Source organism: Chaetodon auriga, chromosome 9 (genome assembly GCF_051107435.1).
Source record: "Chaetodon auriga isolate fChaAug3 chromosome 9, fChaAug3.hap1, whole genome shotgun sequence".
NCBI lineage: Eukaryota > Metazoa > Chordata > Actinopteri > Chaetodontiformes > Chaetodontidae > Chaetodon > Chaetodon auriga.
Genome location: NC_135082.1, coordinates 22392203 through 22412736, shown reverse-complemented (window position 1 = coordinate 22412736; position 20534 = coordinate 22392203).

The following is a 20534-nucleotide window of genomic DNA, read 5'->3' as shown; positions in this document are numbered from 1 at the left end:
ACTCCTGCACCTTATACTGAAACAAATTGTTCAGTTGTACCAACATTTTTCAGTGAATTACTCACATTTGCATTACAGTTTTCTCTAAAAATTGACTGTCAATAAATAACATTGTTCGCATATCCCTTAGAAATTTTCCAGTTCAGTCACTTAATGTCCATAAACAGTATGTTCTCTATCGTGAATATTAGTATTATAAAGTTTAACGTTATGCTTTGACCAGTTTCTGAAACAGCAGTTTGTTGTCTGGTGAGTGCACAACAAAAGTCAGGTGCTGGTCATGCTCTAAGCGCCAGTGACTCCTCATCTCTCACATCACTGTTTCTTGTCTTGTTCCTCAAAATGAATAGTGCACGCACTGAATTGAAATACATCTTAAACTGCAGTGTGTAAACTGTTCTGCTTCAGCTGCTGATTAACAGATTATGATCCAAAGATATAGTGTTAATACCTCCACAACTGCAGTGACGATCTACAGTAATTGGCTTTCTGCTGACATTAACAACTGAATCTGCTTGTATGACACATCAGAAATTCTTGGCTTGGTTTTCACTTTCTTTTCTTATTGTTTCCAAAGCGTGTATCTCTTGTGCTGTGTCTCATTTGTGCACTCTCATTAAAATCCACAGAGTATCTTTGGTCTCTGAGCCTGCAGTCCCCAGGGCTGCTTCAGAAATCAGAGCACCAAATGCTACAGCTCCTCCAAAAATACAAAAGAAACAAGGTTAACTTTGTAGGTCAGCGATGCCCACGTCCAGAGCGTTCATTTAGTCAAAATACATGGAAATTTTCCTTGCTGAACCTGTGAGAACAACTGCAATCTACAAATGAGGCCCTAAAAGTACAACCTCCTGTCTCTCTCTACTTCTATACTCATATATATATATATATATAGGGTACATTGTTTGTCCCAAATAGTGCTAAAAGAAGTATTCTGCCCACTATGATGGTACTTATTCTTTCATGGAAAAGGCTATACAGAGGTGTGTCTGCTGCGTTTTCATGGTGGTATTCAGAATCATCTGTATCACCTCTGTATATACTGATTGACTGCATTTTGATTGAACTGGTGGATTTGGATTACATCCCCCGTATCAGTTATTGACTGATCTGACCACTCTTATTTTCAGACTAATTAGTGGGGATCATTTTGCAGAACAGATGGGTGTCTCTCAGCCTAAAATAACTAATGCACTTTCATTAAAATAGAACCGTTCTTGGCTCAAGCCGCTCATGCAAAATTTCAAACTGACACATCACTATCACCATCCTCAATCAATCAGATCGATCATTTATACTTCAGTCATTAAATTTCAAATTTAAAATGGCATACAGATTCTGAAAGGTCAGACGATTCAAAACTGTAATAATTTCCATTTATTAAGAAGTATCACTACAAACTAATGCTGTTTTTTGTGGTGAGTCATGGTAACTGTCCCCCCACCCCTGGTTTAGGAACCTCTGGTTGATATTGTGATTTGGAACTTTGACAAAAATCAATATGAAAATAAATTTCAACTTAGAAGAACAGAGCAAGACTAACATACAACCACACCAGCAGCTCTGTGAGGCTGTACTTTACACAGCAGGGCTTTGAGCTAAATGCTAACGTCAGCATGCTAACAAAAAGACAAAATTGACAGTGCTAACAATGCAACAGTTCTACTATGTTCACCATCTTAGTTTCTAATGTTAGCATGCTAATCTCCACTGATTAGCACTAAAGACAAGTACAGCTGAGGTTGGTAATATTAGTTTTGATAGACAAATTAAAATATTGAACTGATGACAGCATGAGGGGAACATGAATGTGTGATTCCACGTGTGTGTCACTCCAACAACTACATGTGCCACGACTGTCTACACGGAATTTCATGGCAGTCCATCTAATTTTGACTCTGCATTACAGCTAACCAAAGAAACTATCCCAAGAGCATGACTGCTAGAAGCACACATTATTTCCAGAACAGCAGCTTCAGCAGCAGTAGTAGTAATAGTAGTAGTAGTAGTAGTAGTGTTGTGAATACTGCTCAGAGGCATTCTTCAGTACCTCATAAAAAAAAATCCTTAAAATCTCCCCACACACCCACCACTCAAAATCCCATAAACATGATAGATTGAATGGATTAATGAATAAGAAAAAATGCATATCCGCTTTGGATGAAGAGAGTTTAGGCTTATCTCTGTAGTCTGTGGAAATACACATATCTGAAAACAACTCCAAAAGTCTGCATTTACTGACTGTACTTCCCTGTAGTCTTGAAATAACACACCTCGTTTTTTAATACATTTCCAAGACCCACAGGCTGTGGACCCCTTGCTACACATGAAAGATCATATAGACCTGCAACTCAAGTGAGGAAAGGAAAGCCCGGCCAACGGGAGCTGTGTGGTTTTGCTTTGACGAGAGACTGGAGCTGGTTGTAGCTGAAGTCTGGGGCAGATGTTAGCCGGCAGGTTTTGGCTGTGTGTGCTTTCATTAGGTTTAGCTTTCATACACTCCCCGGTGACAGGCTGGTCTGCCAAATGAGCTCCCATGCGAGCCCACTCCAGTTCCAATCCGACGTCCAAAAACTGTGGCTGGCTGCAAAAGAGGAAGACATGCATGTGCTGCTATGCATCCTCTGCACACGTTCAAACGCTCGCTAACATAAAATAAAACGCACGCTGCTGGTGAAAGACAGCACAACGCTGCAGTTCTGTGGCACGTATTAGAAGGCATCCACACACGCCGCCTCCTGCACGTCGCATCGTTGTTTATCTGCAGGTTAAGGCAGCTTCTTTTGTCTTTGCTCACAAAACAAAGGTAGAGTGATGGGATTGAGAAAGAGTTATTCCCTTCTTTTTAAATATAAATCTCTCTCACGGTGCCAGGCTGCGGTGAAAAACGTCGCCCAGATAATGGAGGGGAAAACATTATTAGCAACAAAAACCCCTTCACAACTCACACCCAATGTTCTCCTGTAAGAAACGGTCGATGTTTCTTTGTTAGCGTGTTGCTGCATTCTGTAATTATGCTTTTGCCCTTTCTGGGAAACACAGCCATGAAAGAAGAAATGAGACGAGGGAAATTGAATTTGTTGCCTATGTAATTGTTTAATGACGAATGGACCCATGAATTGGAGCAAAGAGACAGAAAGTTTTACATTCCCCCCCCCCAGAAGTGAGAGCAATACTTCCTCTTGGGGACATACAATAAATATTTATTCAGCTTATTTTGATGAAGTGGCCCCCGAGTATGAATTTTATATGAAGGTTTTTATGACCATCAGTGTATTGTGATGATTTATTAAACAACGTGAGTACCTAAAATCACGGCTGAAGCAGAGCAGATCATATTTAGAGGTGTGGGCAGGCGTCGAGGATCTAAGTGTGATTTGAACTCTATCGAGCCCTCAAGAACAGGTCTCTCACATTCACCCTCATAAATGCTTAAATGTCACATAAGCATTTACCTACTGAAGTTTTCACAGGAAGGCAAAGTGTAGATAATTGGTCTTGCTTTAGTTCCTATGGTGCAGTTTGTCCAGCTGAGAGGCAGATCATGCTTTGAACACCTGCACAATGATTTAATTAGAACATGGAGTCAGCCAGACATTCTCTGTGCAACCAAGGTAATTAAAAAGAAGCCTTAAAAAGTCTGTGTTTCATGATATCACGCTTTAAGCTGATATGAAGCCTCAGGACCACCACACCGAGTAAATTGAAATTAGGGGGGAAAAAAACCTAAAAGAAAAGAAGAAGAAAACCGCACACCACCAGAAAAAGGTGGCTAATCAATGTACAGGCTACTAACTACCTCTTGTTACTGTTAATTCATCTGAAATTAATCACCAACGGGACGATCGCATTCAGGACAAAGTATATGTATCATCAGATAAAGCTAACAAAGGTATGAAATATAAACAAACCTGTTAATGTTAACAACCAGTCCTTACAGGCTGGTATTGTTCATGGTTTTGTGCTGTATAGACTGATATTCTCCCATCTAGTATCTGCATGACTGTCCCGTCCACTTGACCGCCTCCTGTCTTAGTCATGGACCGCGCATGTGACGCCTTGCCAAACCATCCTCTCCTCATTCCCGGCCACAGTACGCCGCTGCTCTAACGAGCTGCCCTCGTTAGTAACTGTACAGTTACTGACACTGCTGCCTTTCTTCTGTTTGTGTCTGCTGGTTTCTTGCAGCAGGACGTCAAGCTTCGCAGTGTGACGCTCTTCTTGTTTACTCCTGGAGACCTCACTCTTAAGAGGGTCTGCTCAAACACTCAAAATAAGACAAGCTTAGAATAAGAAGATGAAAATGTTCTTGCCTGTGTTGCCGGTCTTACTCACTGGTTTTTAAAGAATTGCAAAAGTGTGTTTAGACTGAATCATATTTTTTAATGATTTCACAAAAAGTCAGTACAGACAAGACAGAATTAGATGCTAACAGGTGTGTTTTTGCTCTGGGTTGTGCAAACTGAACTAAATACACATCAGTATGAGCAGGGCTGTGGCCACCACAGAGGACCTGTACTCTGTGTTTGAGGGTCTCAGGACCCTGTGGGAAGGTTACATTCTGCTCTTGTGGATATTTTATAGGTTGATTGACCAATTAATAAATAAAGCATTCATTATTTCCCTATCAGAGTTTTATTCCTGGCAGTGGCAGAGTCAATGTGCAGCAATTAAACCATTTAAAATCCTATTGGATTATCTGAAAACTGCACTGTCCCATAGCTGAACACATGGCAGTTGCATGGCTTTCACAGATAAGAGACCGTCACGTCGGGAAACAAAATTTGCAAACAACATAAATGAATAATTAACTGAATAAATTAAATGCTAATGGGCCAGTGATTTAGCATTGCACTTCCATGAAGTTGGGCCTAAATTAAAAAAAGAATGGTCAACATTGAATGCAGCAGGTCAGATAAGTGTTGCCCTCAAATGTACATGACAGGGGAAGTCTTTTATACAATACATTTGCCCTTCTAGTGGCTAATAAGAGCACTGCTGCTTGGCAGTGGCAATATTTCAACATCTAGAGGCCGCCAATGCAAAGGAGCAACGACAGGAAAGAGATGACATCGGTATTTTCCTCAGACATATTCTAAAATCCCAAAGAAATTCCAGAATATTAACATCTACCAAAATATTCCAGCCCTCCACCATATCTGAAAACATCAGTCACAACTTGTGAACTCAGAAAATTCCCACTTACAGGGTTGTGAATACAACAAGAGGGCGGCGATGATATAGACTTTCCTCATGAACGTGGTATACGCAATGGGTCAAACTCCAACAGCGGAACCTTCAATGCAACTCAGCAGCCTCTTACATTAGACCGTCCCTGCCTCAGAACTATCCTCTTCCTTCATCACCCACACTTCCCACAAGTTCTTGGTCATCTCATGGCCTTATGAGGCCATTTCATAAATAATACACTCCACAGTTAGCTCCAGCTAACGCCCATACATGCAGTACCAGTGGGTGTTTGGGGTAAATAGGTTGCGAAAGAACTCACAATATCACAAGGTGAGCATTTGCTTTGTGCTCAGTTTGAACACATCGCAGTCTGAACCTTTTTCACATGGAGCTGAACTATATCCTGTCATTTCCCTGCCAGTTTTTCCTCCTGCATAACATCTATTCCTCTTCTTAAACCCTTTCTGTCGCTCTGTCACATCAGCGTCCGTTCAAGTTTCCGACCCGGCTGTCCTGCCTCCCTCATCAGGTATTGTCAAACTTTTGCTTTTGTCGGGCTGCCCTGTCCTCACTGAGCAGATGCTCTCCACATAGTCAGTTGCTCCCGACCTCAAAGAATCCGCCAACAATCTGCAGCAAAGTTCACAGTCAGACCAAAAAGAGATCTCCAAGACATCACAGCAACATTCTGGGATCCTTAAAGAAACTCAGCCTACTGAACATACGTCATCAACACCTTCACGTTGCACTCTGTCCCCTTCCCACACACTATAGGGCCTCCGTCATCCGGTGGAGTCAGGTTACCCCTCCGTGAAGCTCTTTTCTCATCCCTTACTTTCCGTAGACGTCTTGGGATGTTGTTGATCCTGTCTTTCATCACTGCTTACAGCTTTTTAACTTCTGTTAAAGTGGATTCTAGTACTGTGATATCATTAGCGGACCATTATCGCTGCCCAGCATCGTTCAAGATCTACCTCTTTACAATTTAGCGTGTCAGCAAACTCACTTATGTTCTCCTGTCTCTATATTAGTATTATTAGTCACTATCATGTGTAATGTAATGGTTAGCACGCGTAAGACAGTTTTAAACCTTTCACCATAGGGAGATAAGGTCATTTCATCCATTACATTACATTACGCGAGGTTTTTTCCTAAAGTGACTCACGATGACAGGAACAAGAGTCAGATTTAGTCTCACAGTTTTTAAGGAAACAGGATGTTAGTAAGTGTGTGTAGGTGTTCTTTCTGAGATGGGAGGGGGTAAAGCCTGCAGCAGTGAATGGGCAGTGATTCTGAATCTGCTTTCCTGACTTTAAGGTGGAGTTCATTCAACCACTGTGGAGCCAGAGAGGAGGCATCGGAGCACAATGGTTGAGCTGCAGTGCAGAGCTTGACTGTGGCTTGGAGGTGCTGTAGGAAGGAACAGTTCCCTTTAGTGCCCTGTGGGCCGGCAGCAGAGTCTTGAGCTGAATGCAAACGGCGACGGGAAGCCGGTGCACTGAACAGAGAGGAGAATTAGTTTGGCAGAACTTGGAAAGGTTGAACATTGAGAGGGCTCTCACATGCTCATGCAGGGCTGCAGGTTTTGTGTGCTTTTAGATTAGTTTAATGTGTCAAAATCGGTAAGAGAGCAAATTATTTCCTTTTGCAAATCGCATCCTGCATGTGACAACTTTGATGAAACAGGCCCCTGAATCACCAAACTTGTGAGATTTCCACTTTGCCTGTGATGCCCCGGTTCTACCTGTGTCACACATTACACACTAAGCCAGCATCGTCCCCAGCTCCTCAGGGCCCCTGACTCTCCGGTTCAGGGGCCAGCCACACCAAATTTACAACATGCAATCTGAGTTTATCTCCTCTCTTATGCTTAATGCGACTCTCTTCACTAATCAAACAAATGCTACACTTATTTATATTATCTCACTCAATTTATCTGAAATTTGTGAGTGAATAATCATCTCTGAAACGTGGCACTTTTATTAGCTTTTAAACAGTGCTTGCAAATCACTTTTGTGAAACAGGCCCCAAAATCCACGACAGTGACGACGGTGCAACGTCTTCAGCCCGTCCTCCATGTCCTCACCTCAAGCACCTCAACTATCAACAACTTTCTGTTTGCATTCAAGCAACTCAGTCAACCCCCTGACCTCCACCACTCCAGACCCCACACAGAACTGTGCAGCGCTGCTTGACAGAACTGAAGTGATACACAAAGTGGAACATGATGGTCCTGATGCACAACAGGAATGTGTGCAGGTCATGTCAAATGTTAGTTAGCTAGGTAGCACTTTTACTGTGCAAAACGTGGATAATCAGTAAGCTAAACAGGACTTAGCATAAGTAATGATGTAATGATGGGTTGTGAAAAACATTGGACTGCACAAAGCTGACAGTGTCTTTACATTTTAAATGACAGTGAGGACCGTTTACAGTCACTCATCCCATCTTCATCTGGGTCAAGTCGTAGCTCAAAATGACAGAGTTCCTCATCAGGGTCAATCACTGGATCTGAGGAGCTGTCATCATCGTTCCAAATGCCCTCCAAGATGAGGCCTCGCACTCCCAGTGTTCCAAAGCGTCTTCCCATCTCTCTGGACGTCTTCCAAAATGCAAAGCATGGCTCCAAATCAATTATGCTTGAAACTGCATGCCATTTTATCTTGTTCACCATGGGCGTTCTCCAGCGTTCTTGTTTGTTTTTCATTATATTTATAGAAAAAAAACACTTTGAGGTTTCTGTCAATGCTTATATTATACACCAACGGGGGATGAAGCATTTAATCTATGTTCAAGATTAAACTGTGGGGGGGGGGGGGGGTCTGTACTGCTGCCGATGCATCAGGGTTAAAAAAAGGTCGGAGTCTTATGTTCATGCTGTTGCAATGTTCAAAACACATTTGTCTGCTTTTCATTTACAGTGATAGACAATCAAATTGATTGTTCTCAGCAGCGTTTGGAACTGAATCAGAGCAAATGAGTCTGACACTGATCTCAAAATATCTTCAGTTATGGCACTTTGATTCCACTGAAAGCTCTTGTCTGAGTTTGACAAGTGAAAACCGTCTTGATTTTTAAAAAATACTGGTACTACACAAGCTTTTTGTTTTAACTCATCATGATGAAGTAAACGCTGATTGCACAACGTAATGGCGGGAGAATCATGACACCATCAGTGTTTCTGCCACCCGGGTACGAACCCCCGGGAAAATGAAGGCTAACTGGTGATTCTGCTGAAAAGTTGTATGTTTTCACTTTTAGCTGATTGCTTTAAAAAAGCAGCTCACCATCATGGTACAAGGATTTTCAGAGTTTTCTTGATCCAGCAGTTGTTGAGTGTATAGTTACTATGGAGCATGATAACCTGAGGCTATTCCATGTGCGCACACACACACTCACACAGGTAGCATCAGCTGGAGAACCAGTGTTTTTCTTTCTCATTCTCCCTCCCACACACACACATACAGCACAGAGAGACTGCCAAAGGAAGTGGCCAAGAGGAGTTTGAACAAACAGCAGAATAAAACAGGCAAACAAATATATTTGTGATGTGTGTTCGCTGTAGAAAGGAGGTGTGTACGGGCCGCTAGAGCAACATTAATTCACAGAGGCTGTTGATGAGTGACAGACTGCTTCTTCATACAAAATAGATTTTGTGTTTAAAATTCAATGAAGAGGATTTATCATCATGGGACAATAAGGGCAGGTCATTTTTGACCTGAAGCACGAGCACGCATGAGCTGTGCACAGAATAGAAAGAGCTCATGATGGGAAAGGTGAAAAAAATGAGATTAAAATAGCAGTGGGTTCAATATGCTGCTGAGAGCTATAGGTGCTGTGAAACATGCGTTGAGGCAATGAAGAGCAGGAATCAGGCTTGTTGATAAAAGTGTGCTCAGCGGGAAGGAGTGGTTGTGTAGTTTGCAGGGCAACAGGAATCCCGGCTCGACATATATCTAACCCGCTGACAAATAAATGAGACTGAACGTTCCAACTGTGGAAAATAAACCAGAATTTCTGCTGACATCTTGAATTGATTGAACTGAGAACGAGCTGACCCCACCTGTGCTGCGGAGAGATAAGAGATTTACAATGCATGCAAGCCTCTGTCAGCAGCACACGGCTCTTTTCCCATGTAAACTGAGCCCAACACCAAGGAAGAAAAACACAGTTTTATGCGGTTGTTTCATCCTCTTCCTCTTCCAGATTCCACAGGGACTTCAAGAGCTCCTTATTTAGTCTGTGGGATGAAGCTATTTTCACGTGCTATTGTGCAAAGGGCCACCTGACTTCATACAGGCTGGAACAGGGAATGTCACAACTCGTGGCAAGAGGAGATCAAAGCCACACCTCTGGGCTTTATTATATATTGAGTTAACTTCCAGCGCTCATGATGCATCTCTCTCCCTCAGCCCTTTCCCCTTTTGGCAAAAGAGCGAATTAAACTCGACTTGTGTCATCATACGCAATCCGTCTTCATTTGTTAATGCGTCAGGGCCAGTTGTTGCTGCATTGTGAGCTGAAACCAAGCAACACAGCTTGCTTCACGGCTCGTCATACCGCCAGGGCTGTCGCCTAGTTTTCAAGGTCTCTGACAACATCGGCTCTTTTCAGCGATGGATTCGTCACGGTGGCAGAGGAGGAGAAAGCAGAGGAAAAGACGAGTGCTGACGGGACGTGATGTGTGTCGATCCCTTTTTATCATAACCTGAAGGTCAGATTATTCCACATTTTAAGTCAACTTCTCTTTGATTAATTTAGCTGCTTGACATAAAGCAGTGAACTGAATCATCCTGGCAAAGATCCATAGTTTTCACACCTCTCTGTCCCTCTGTGTGTTTGTCTGTCTCAGATCTGTGTCTGGAGACCTGAAGTTGCTCCTGCATCCACATTGTTCACATATATGTTATAATCTGCCATTGTCATCTGAATACACTGCCATTTTATTGGTGTGGTCTATACGTGCAACATCTATTGCATGTCTGTCTGTCCTGGGGGAGAAATCCATCCTCTGTGGCTCCTCATGAGGTCTCTTCCATTTTTTCCCCCATTATCAATAAATATTGATATATAATAAATAAAAAAATAATATAAAGATTTGCAGCTTCTAATGTAAAACTGCTGCTTTACTGCTCATGATAATCATGAGTTCTGTTTTCCGGAGAAATTGATGCATGTCTTAAATTTATTTGCACTGTTGTGATCAATAAATGAGCGTTTATTGAGCAAACAAACACGATCTCTGCATCAATGTCAGCGTATCAACTGCAGCAACCCAACATCAATAAAGTGTTCTGCTAATAATCACATAGAGCAATCAGGAGAAGGAAGCACGTCATTTAAAGAGACATCACTAAAATGGATTCCACCATGGATGTATTTCAATACAAGCACATAATAATGTGCAAAGGGGGAGAGCAGAAACAGTGATTCAACGTCCTTCCTCAGGTGCCCTGACAAAGGTAATTACTAAAAGGAAACACACCTGATATCCGTGATGCCTTTAAACCTGATGAAGTTTCGGTTAGTTTGAGCTCAAACTGTCTTTCACAGCACAGATATAAATAGATGAGCATTTGTTTCTATATTGTTTGTCTCAGTGGATTCAAGCCTGGACGTTACGCACGTGAAAGATCACAACATGCAGGATTACGTTGAGGCTGAATGCAGTAGATGATCATCGTGGTGCAGTTACTGGTCATTATTTTTCCCTTTTTCAGAATATAAACAGTCTTTGAACTCACCTGTGTTCACCTTGATTATAAAAAAAGTTAAAATGTATTTTTTTTAAATCTATGGAGCGAAAGTCTGAGTCTGAATTTAAAAATACTTCTAATTTGCAGCACAAACACTGCACACAGCAGTTAAACTGTCCATTGTTCTGTTCACTTAGCGAGTGCCTGGTGCATAATCAGCAGCCCATTTGTGCTTTCTCATTTTTCTCCTCACTTTCTATCAAGCGTTTTCTGAATGATGAACCTTCCAGAAGACCTTGCTTACCGCTTTGACCAGTTTCTTCTTGCAGCAGGAAGCTCTTTGGTGCGTGAGTGCACAAAAAGAAAAAAGAAAAAAAAAAAAGGAAAGCCACGTTATATCAGGACCCTCAGGTGAGAATCAGTTAAAATAATGAGCTTCATGTAAACTCACTGCTCCACTGATGGTTACACTCCAGCCTGGCAGTCACCAAGTCCCCTCTGAAGGTTTGTCCATTTTTATTAGTCCTGAAAACAGTCGTCTTTCAGGTGGCACATCAACAAAATAAAAGGTAAAACTTTTGTTTTTAACTTAAAGCTTGAAAGGCTGAAGGTGCCCTTCATTGTCTTTAGTCTCGGCCTCCTTCAGTTGTCTTTGCATGGTCAGTATTGCAGCACAGGATTTGCAGTAGAGCTATTATATGCTGTTAAGTGCTTTTTGAAGTTCAAATGCTTGGCTTGTGCCCAAACAACCCTGAATCAGAATCCCTTTAATTGCCAATTATTATAATCAGAAATGATCATGTGCAACTAATACACAGAGTAGCAGAGCTTTAGGTTTCACACCACAAGCTGTGACACATTTGGACTCATACGGTGCATGTTGACCTACATACAGCACAGTGTACTGCATAATGAAACTGATTTCCAATGCAGATTCTTCAGTTTTGGTTGTGGTTAGAAAGCTTAATTGGATTAAATCATGATTCATCAGTGGCGGAAGAAACATTCAGATCTCTTACTTATGTGAAATTACCAACACAACAATACTCAATAATAAATATAAAAATACTCCAGTACAAGTTAAAGTCCTGCATGTTCTTGTTTTACCAGTATCATCAGTAAAATTTACTTGAAGTATCAAAAGTAAAAGTACTTTTTTCTGCAGAAGAACATCCCCTGTGACTGATATTATCACAGGATTAGATCGCTAACAACGGTGCATTCATGTTTAAGTCCTTTTTACTGTTGCAGCTGATCAAGGTGCAGATACTATTTTGAGCTACTTTATTTACAATTCAGCAGTTCCCCGCCTCGGCGTCTGGCCCCTTCAAAAATTCAGAGGAAAAATGGTCGTGAGATCATTAATAGGTCAGAAAATAAGAAGGTTCTGCTACACACATCTGTGTTCATTTGTCAGATCATCATCAAAACACTGGTTTAATTGTCAAAAATGTGTTGTATTTTACAAGCTTCTCGTGTTTTCTAATGTAAAATCTTAATTTGAAAAGTAACTTGTGACTATGTGGTGGAGTAGAAGCATAAAATGTAAACCATAAAGTACAGTGCAAGTATCAAGGATCTAAATCCATGCAGCAGAACTATTTAGCCTACATTACCCACGATGCAAATCGACAGATGGTGACATCACATGCAAGCTGCCAGATTGTTGGCAGCCCCCTCTGCAGCCCCAGTTGTATCTATCCATTTTCTAAGCCATCTGTTTCATCATGAGAAGTAGGGAAAGAGTGTGTGTCGATCGGGACACGCCGCCAGTCTTCACAGGGTAACACACACACACACACACACACACACACACACACACACACACACACACACAGACACATTCACACCCACGGGCAATTTTGTGTGTTTCCATTTCACTTACGCTGCATGTCTCTGGACTGTGGGAGGAAACCCACGCAGGCGCACGGAGAACATGAAACCTGCCGGCTGCAAGGTGACAGAACTAAGCACACTCACATTTAACCTGAGCTGCTGTAGTTCAAAGTAAATGTATCTCTCCACCCGCCCTTTGTGCCTCCACACACCCACTTTCCACTCTGCCATTTCAGTGTCAAACTGCTGCCTGAGCCTATTTGTCTCCTGCACGTTTGAGGTGGAAGAACACGTTCCCCTCTCATTTTTTTTTTTTCTCCACACAAAGGCATTTATTTGCATTTTAAAACACAGTGCTCATTTCAGAAAATGTGACCACACATTTCTCTCAACTCTCAAAAAAAAAATACAGCCTACACATGCTGCAACGCACAGTCAAGAGTACTTTCTCTGCATTTAAAATAAGTTTCTCAGTCATCTGAATTTCCCAGTTATTTCTGCCAGCGTTCAGAAATTCACGGGCTTTCACCAGGTTATAAATAGCATTTTTGTTTTCAGCAGCTGATGCCTGGCTGAGGTGACAGCTCATACGCTGTGAACTACACTCACACACGTGTGCAGTCGCCTCAGCTGACATTAAGTTATCACCTTCTTGTACTGGTGACCACAGAACAGCTGTTCTTACACCCACATTTTTCCATCTGGCAGGAGATAAATATGGTACACGTTTAAAGGGGTTACATCAACATCAGCTCATACTTATCAAATCCTCATGCTCCCTCCAGCAAGATATAAAGGAAAAGTGCAGTTTATTTCAACATATGGTAAGAGTGTGCTCAGCGGACGACACGCTGAGAGCTGGAAACAGCAGCATCACGAAAAATAGGTCCAACGTAGTCGGCCATTGTTGTTTCAGGCACCTGCTCGTTACGCAAAGCAACAGCGTGCATGCACCAATTTAGCACTTTGCAGTACATGTACACACAGGTCCTGTTTACGCCGTTCGCACCTGTGTCTGGGGGTCAAAGGGCCGAGCGCACAGTTATTACGTGTTTCCGTGTTTGTTTCATGCCGGCTAACAGCTAGCTAAGAAAACAAAGCTGTGTCAAGAGCTAATATACATGTGCGGACTATTCAAACTGCTGTGACCGAGCGCTAGTGCGCTGCAACCAAACCAACCACCACGTCCTGCACTGATGAGGTATGTTGCTGTTTTATTTATTCAACCTTCAGTATATAAAGCAACAATGTAGTGGACACTTTATACCAAGTCTAAGCATTTTATAGGCCAAAGTTCCATCAGGATTAACCGGCGGTGGAATGAGGCTTGAATGTCATTGAAATGCACAGACGGTGGATTTTACTGTGACGGTTCCTTTGCTAGACAGAAAGAAAGAAAATTAATGAACGGGAGCCGAAAGGTTTGATCAGTTGATAAACATTTTAAGTCATCTTCCTGGCTAAAGGTTTTTTTTGTTTGTTTTTTTGTTTTTGCTAATTTATGGTAAGATTCACTGACAGTCCTGTAAATATGTTTGAGTTAATTAAAAGTTGAACAGGCAGGTCAGTGGGGCTTTACTAGTCCAGTATACGTAGATGTTTCTCTACAGCCGGTTTCACAGAAGAGAAAAGTGCAGGTGAAAAGTGCAGCAGTAATTAAAATCAGAAATATTAGCTTTTGATTAAATGTTTATTCTCGAAATGATTTGCATACACAGTAACCTGAGGTGATATTGAAACACGCTGTACAAATGTGCTTTTCTAAATGAAGGAAAAACACCTGATGTACGAAGAGCAGAACGTGTGGAAAGCTATAGTCTGCTCATTCCCAACTCATGTTGTCTGTGATTTCTTGGTTTGAGTGTTGCACAGTGAAAGGCTTAACAATTATTGTTCTCATTTTAAGAAACAAACGGAGCCACATGTAATTAGTTCCTCTGGGTAAAGTCATTCATAAACTGTTCCTTTGCATTTCAAACGGTTTCCAGCAGAACTGAGTTCAGCTTCACCTTCATGTTTAATCCTTCAGCCCAATAAAAGCAAAACGATCGATTTAAAAAAAAAAAAAAAAAAAAAATCCTTGTTGTCACCAATAAAACTTTCCCATTTCCTTCAAAGACTAAAGAAATGTGATTTTAATGATTCCTACAACAAAGCGATGTCAAGATTTTTGGCTTTCATCACCAACAATCTTATTTTTTCCACTTTTTAAAACTGATAAATGAATTATTGTATTGAATACATTACCATTACCATTAACGTAAATACTGTTAGACGATCCGACAGGAGAGGCATGAATTAATTCTGAGATATCAGCGCACATCCTGGAAACATTTGTTCAAGCCTGGAAGTAAAACGCTCTCGATGTAATCAAGCTGGCATTGTTACGTTAACAGTCTGTGAGCTGTGAACTGTGTGTGAACTGATACCTTGTCAGGCCTTGACCTCATGTATATGAGTATTTTTTAAAACAGAGTCCCCCTCCCATAAAAAATATCCATCCATGCGACCTTCATGAAGGTTTACATCAGCAATACATCAAATACCAGATCAGCACAGTCTCATGTGTAAGTGAGCGGTTGTAACTCGAAAACACAAACAATAGTAGCTAATGATTTATTTATAGTTATTCAACACCTTTCTGGCACATGGCCGAGCGGTGCTAATCAGATGTAAATTAACCTGCAGTCCGCCGCCGCTGTTGTTTCAGGTGTCTGCTCATGACAGCGCATCAATGGTCATGTGCGAATGGAGGTGAGGACGCCATCGTTTCACAAACTGTCCATTGTACAGGCGCACAAACAGAAACCAGAGTTTTGACAAATCTGTACTGTAGAAGCCATTAAAAATGTAAAATACTGTTTGCACGTGAACGAGGGGCCCAAACACAGAGTTTCCGTGTTCGTGCGATCAAGGCCTCAGGCTCGAACATTTAAAGCTGACACCAGGAGGCGAAGCGTTAGCAGAGCAGCAATCAGGCTTCCACACGTGATGCATTCAGGCACTGTGTTGAGCGCAGGTCACATGCGTTTTAGCAGAGCCCCGCACACAGTCACACGTTTAATGGTAGAAAATAGACTCAAAGCACAAACGTACACTTCAGGTACAGTATCCTGTAGATGTCTGTAGATCTCTGACACCTCTTGGTTGACATTTTTCTTGCCTAAAGCTCTGAAACAAACTGAAACCCAGCATCTCAAACAATTCTCCACCAGCTCAGTCCTAAATGTTTGTGCATCACTTTTTTACAAGGCCCTAAATGCTAATGCAAAGGCACTCTGAGCTTTTCCTCTTCAAATTGCTTGCTGTGGTTAATTTATAGTCCTGTGTTAAATATTTAGATGGACGTCATCCTCTCAACTAAATGCAAAGGCCTTGATGTTTAATAGCACAGTTGTGGAGGCTTCCAATCTGTGGGAGCGCTGAGCATCCAGGCAGAGCACTCTATTGTAATATTGAAGAAGACCGGTGCACTGTGTGGTGATTCATGAGGAGCAGTTAAATTCATCCATGTCAAGTTACGCACGCTGTGCTGTAAAACCAACTGATTTTATCCAGGGGGTTTTATCAGGGCAGAACAGTTCGTTCATTAAAGGAGATGAATTATGAGGTCACATCCATTTAAAATGACCCTCTCCCATTTTTATTTAAGTGAATTTCTGAGAACATGTGCTATTTTAAAGGTGCCAAACATCTGCCAAATGTTTTTAGGTTTAAACTGCGCCTTACATAATCTGCACCTGCATCCAAAACACTAAGTATTTACCTCCAGACGATATTTATTTGACTCTCTGCGAATGTGTGTTTCTATATTTGTGTGTCAGGGCATCTGTTTAAGAGGGAATTACTTGCATCAAATGTTTCAGGGCGATGGGGATTATTCACAAGTGACCATGTAAATGTCACTTCAAGAAACACAGACGCGTTGTATTTTTTGTCTGACTGCTGTGAAATGAAACACATTTTGATGTATTTTGTGCAGAAAGTGTAAACGCTCCTTCAGGGATTTACTGTATATCAAAGTCGAATTGAGCAACATCTCGTCAACGTTAAGTGGGAGATACGAGTTTGCACCAAATTCTTACTCGCCATAAAAACCCAGCACGTTTGTTTGAACGGGCCAAGCTCCCTTGAAGAGAGTGCGAGCTACAGGTTGTGATGTATTTTGTGTTTTTACTGTGCTTTTCTGCTTTTTAAATCATCGCCTGTAACACGGTGTGTTTTAATGGTGACTTCAACCCTGTGGGTCCTCGGGGAACTACAGAAGTCTGAGGTAGGCTTTTTAATATAATGGTTTTATTTACCCAGGATTGTTCCTTTCACTTGATTACGTATGTTAATTCTTTGTTTCTGCAGGATATTTGCTGCTTTTTTTACCCACCGCCCCTGTTTTTATTCATCATATACAGATTGAACCGGACCATTTGTGTAGTTTGTGTAAATTCGGTCTTGTGTGTTAAACCCAACTTCTCTTTTTAATCAGATCTAGTTCCTGGAGAGGGATGTGGCTGATGTTGGTCAGCTGATGATGAACTTGTGCATGTTAAAATATGTGATAATTCTCTGTTTCTGGTTTGCAGTGAGTTAGCTGTTGCACAGACTCGGGCAGTGGCTGGTGGGTATCCCCTTCTTCTCTAATGAGCCTGCCTGTAGTTGGTCCCTCTCACTAAAACTTTTTATTGTTCTTTGGTCTTACAAATTCACCATTGGCCTTTTTAACTTTTATTTGTCTTTTTATCTGACCTCTTTACTGCGGTGTTTGAGGGGTTTTTTTTGGCACTGGCTATGGCCACATAGCTTTCTTTATGTCACAGGTGCACTCAGGTGAGGCACTGGTGTGAATTCTTTAAATGAAATAAAGTGAAGTTCACACATCTGTCGGGGTATTTGACACACACCTAGAGTGGCATGCAAAAGTTTGTGTGAGCAAAAGATGAGCTGATCTCCAAAAGGCGCAAAGTTAAGGATGAAACGTTGATTTGAACATTTTAAGGAAGATTAGTTACTATTGTGTTGTTTGTGGTAAGGATGGGAAGGAGCAGCGCACAAAAGTTTTGGCACCCCAAGAGATTTGAGCTCTCAGATAAGTTTTACCAGTGGCTTACACCTTAATTAGCTTGTTAGGACGATGGCTTGTTCACAGTCATTGTTTGGAAAGGCCAAGTGATGCAAATTTAAAGCTTTATAAATACTCTGGCTCAGTCCAGAGGAAACTAACTGTCTGATTTTGACTGGCAGGCCCTGACAATCAAAGTTTTTCCCAGTCTCTTAAATGCAACTATGGATTCATATTGTAGAGTTCAATGTTATGTAGGTTTATATGTTAAAAGACTACCGTGAAATGATAGATTTATCCACTCAGAGGTCGTCTGCAGTTCCACTGACAAGACAAGGGTTTGGAGAAGAGCTGCTAACAGACGCACCATCAGTTCTGAGGAAGCTGCTGGTGGTAAAAATGGCGGCCCAGGCCCAGGTGGTGCTGGTGGAGGAGAGGAGATGGCCGAAGAGATGGCACAATGGTGGCTGCTGCTGTCAAGTCTGCGGATGCTAGCTTGGCAGTAACATCAGCGTGAGTTCCTGTTTCATTAAATATACATATATACAGATAAGAGGGAGGCAGCAGCACCAACCCATGGTGACATTTGTACTTTACCAACTCCATGAATAAACATCTGTGTGCAAAAATGTCTTTACCATCCAGTTTATTCACATAAATAAAACAATTGTGTAATTTCTTGATAACTTTGTGTATAAATGACTCAGCAGAGTTAGTTAATGTATAGAAATTTGTAATATAACATCTTTTATGAGAGAATGATGACGATCTTACACAAAGAAGAATCATCGCCCTCTTTTTTTTTTGTGATCCACAAAAAGGAGCTCGAGGTGATCAGTGATGAATGAGTTCACACAGTGTGAATTAGAGAAAGAACTCCTGACAGATTTGTAAGAAATGTATTCCCCAAAGACGCTGAATGTGTGAAAAGAAGGTTTTAATGATTTCCATCCTCCTGCTCTTGTTAGGATTAGTAATGCTCTCATTTTCTAGAAAAGAAAACCATCAAAAAGGCTGCCAAACAAATACATGAAACCAGCCCGACTATTAGATTTATTCGCGCCGTGAACAATAGATGCAGGTATGTCACAGATTAAAATGTACTGCTGCAACATCTGCTTCAGCACTCACTTTACACATGCAAAAATGCCTGCAGAGAAGTTCAAATATATATTTATTCCCCATTGCCCTGAAACTGAAACAATTACTACAGATTTTCAAGTGAACTGTCAGTTTAATACTCTACCCTGCATATAACTATTTGTCTACCATAATGAGAAAAGTGCAAAACGTGTGTGAAAAGAATTTAGTAAATGTTTTTTGTGTGCAGCTCTCATCACGTCTAACCTCAAACTGTGAAAACTTTGATAACGTTTTGAATTGTGCATTTGGAGGTCGAACTTTATTCGAGGTAGACAACATGCAGAAAATGTTCACAGTCAGAAATTTGTATGTATTTTAGAAATTATGGCTGTATTATGTGATGCAGAGATAACAAGTGCACAGACGCTAACTCGCCTGTGTCCCCTCATCTGTTGCCTGCTACTTAGTATGACATGCACTGCACTGTTTCTCCGTGGACAATGAGCAGCACTGTGTCATGTCATGTGAGCAGAAACCTAAGGAACCGACTGCAGAGAGAGAGGCCTCTTGTGTAGCCAGATCAGAGCTTAAGTTTGAGGCATCCTGCCAGGACAGCTGCACCCGTTTGGAAGACTTGCAGCCACAGCCATGAGGCTCCTCAGAGGAGTGTCTGATGCATGGATATCGCTGCCTAACCTGGGAGATGAAGCAGGAAGAGGCACAGATGGGCACAGAGAGAGGAGACCGCTGCCTGTTTACAGGAACAGCTACCTTATGGTCAACAAGGGCAGAAAACAAACCCTGTTCGCTCTCAGATGCAGTGGCTGGTAAATCCTATAACGCACCGGCCGCAGAGGATCACACTGAGCGGCTGTTTGTTGCAGCAGCAAGCTAACAGCAAGGTCAGGATTGATTTTCCTAGCTTCTGGGAGACCATTGGCTTCAGTTCATTTTAGCAGACATGTCAACCACACTGTACACTGGGTGCACTGTGTGTAAGGGGTATACGGACATATGTGGCAGGGCAACGTGAAATTTACCTTATTTTCAAACCTTAGAACAGTATAAAAAGACCAAGAGTCAAAAATTTTATTGAGCAAATTCTTATTATCTCCTTTAGAAAAACTGCTTTCCAATTGTTTCTCTTCATACTTTGACATCCTGACAAATCATCAATCCAATGGTTTCCACCAGCTGACTCTCAGATGTTGAATGAAGGAGCAGTAGAGAACTGCAGTGGAACACAATCGTGACCTGCCTCCAGCAGACCCGTCGACCCTCCTGCTTTTGTCCCAGGATTCTGCCGTGCTTTACCCTTCTCCTCCACTGTCTTCCCATTGAAGTATTTTCCTTTAACTTTCCCGCATTTTCAACCTCTATAAAAAAGCAAAAAAGAAGTTGACAAGAGGCATATGAAGAAGAAGAAACAGAACCAAATGAGAAGATTCTTACCCATACTCAATGGAGCAATGTCAGTCAAAGGCTTTTTGTAAAATATGCCACTAAGACTTAAGTGTTTCACACAGAGGAAAAACCTGCCAAGCATAAGGACGCCCCAGAGGCCCAGAAACATGCTCCACCAATGACTGTATTTATATTATCTCTGCCATCCATTTTCATAATCACCTTCTCCTACCAACTGTCTCACTTGTCAGTGGTCTCTTTCAGAATCA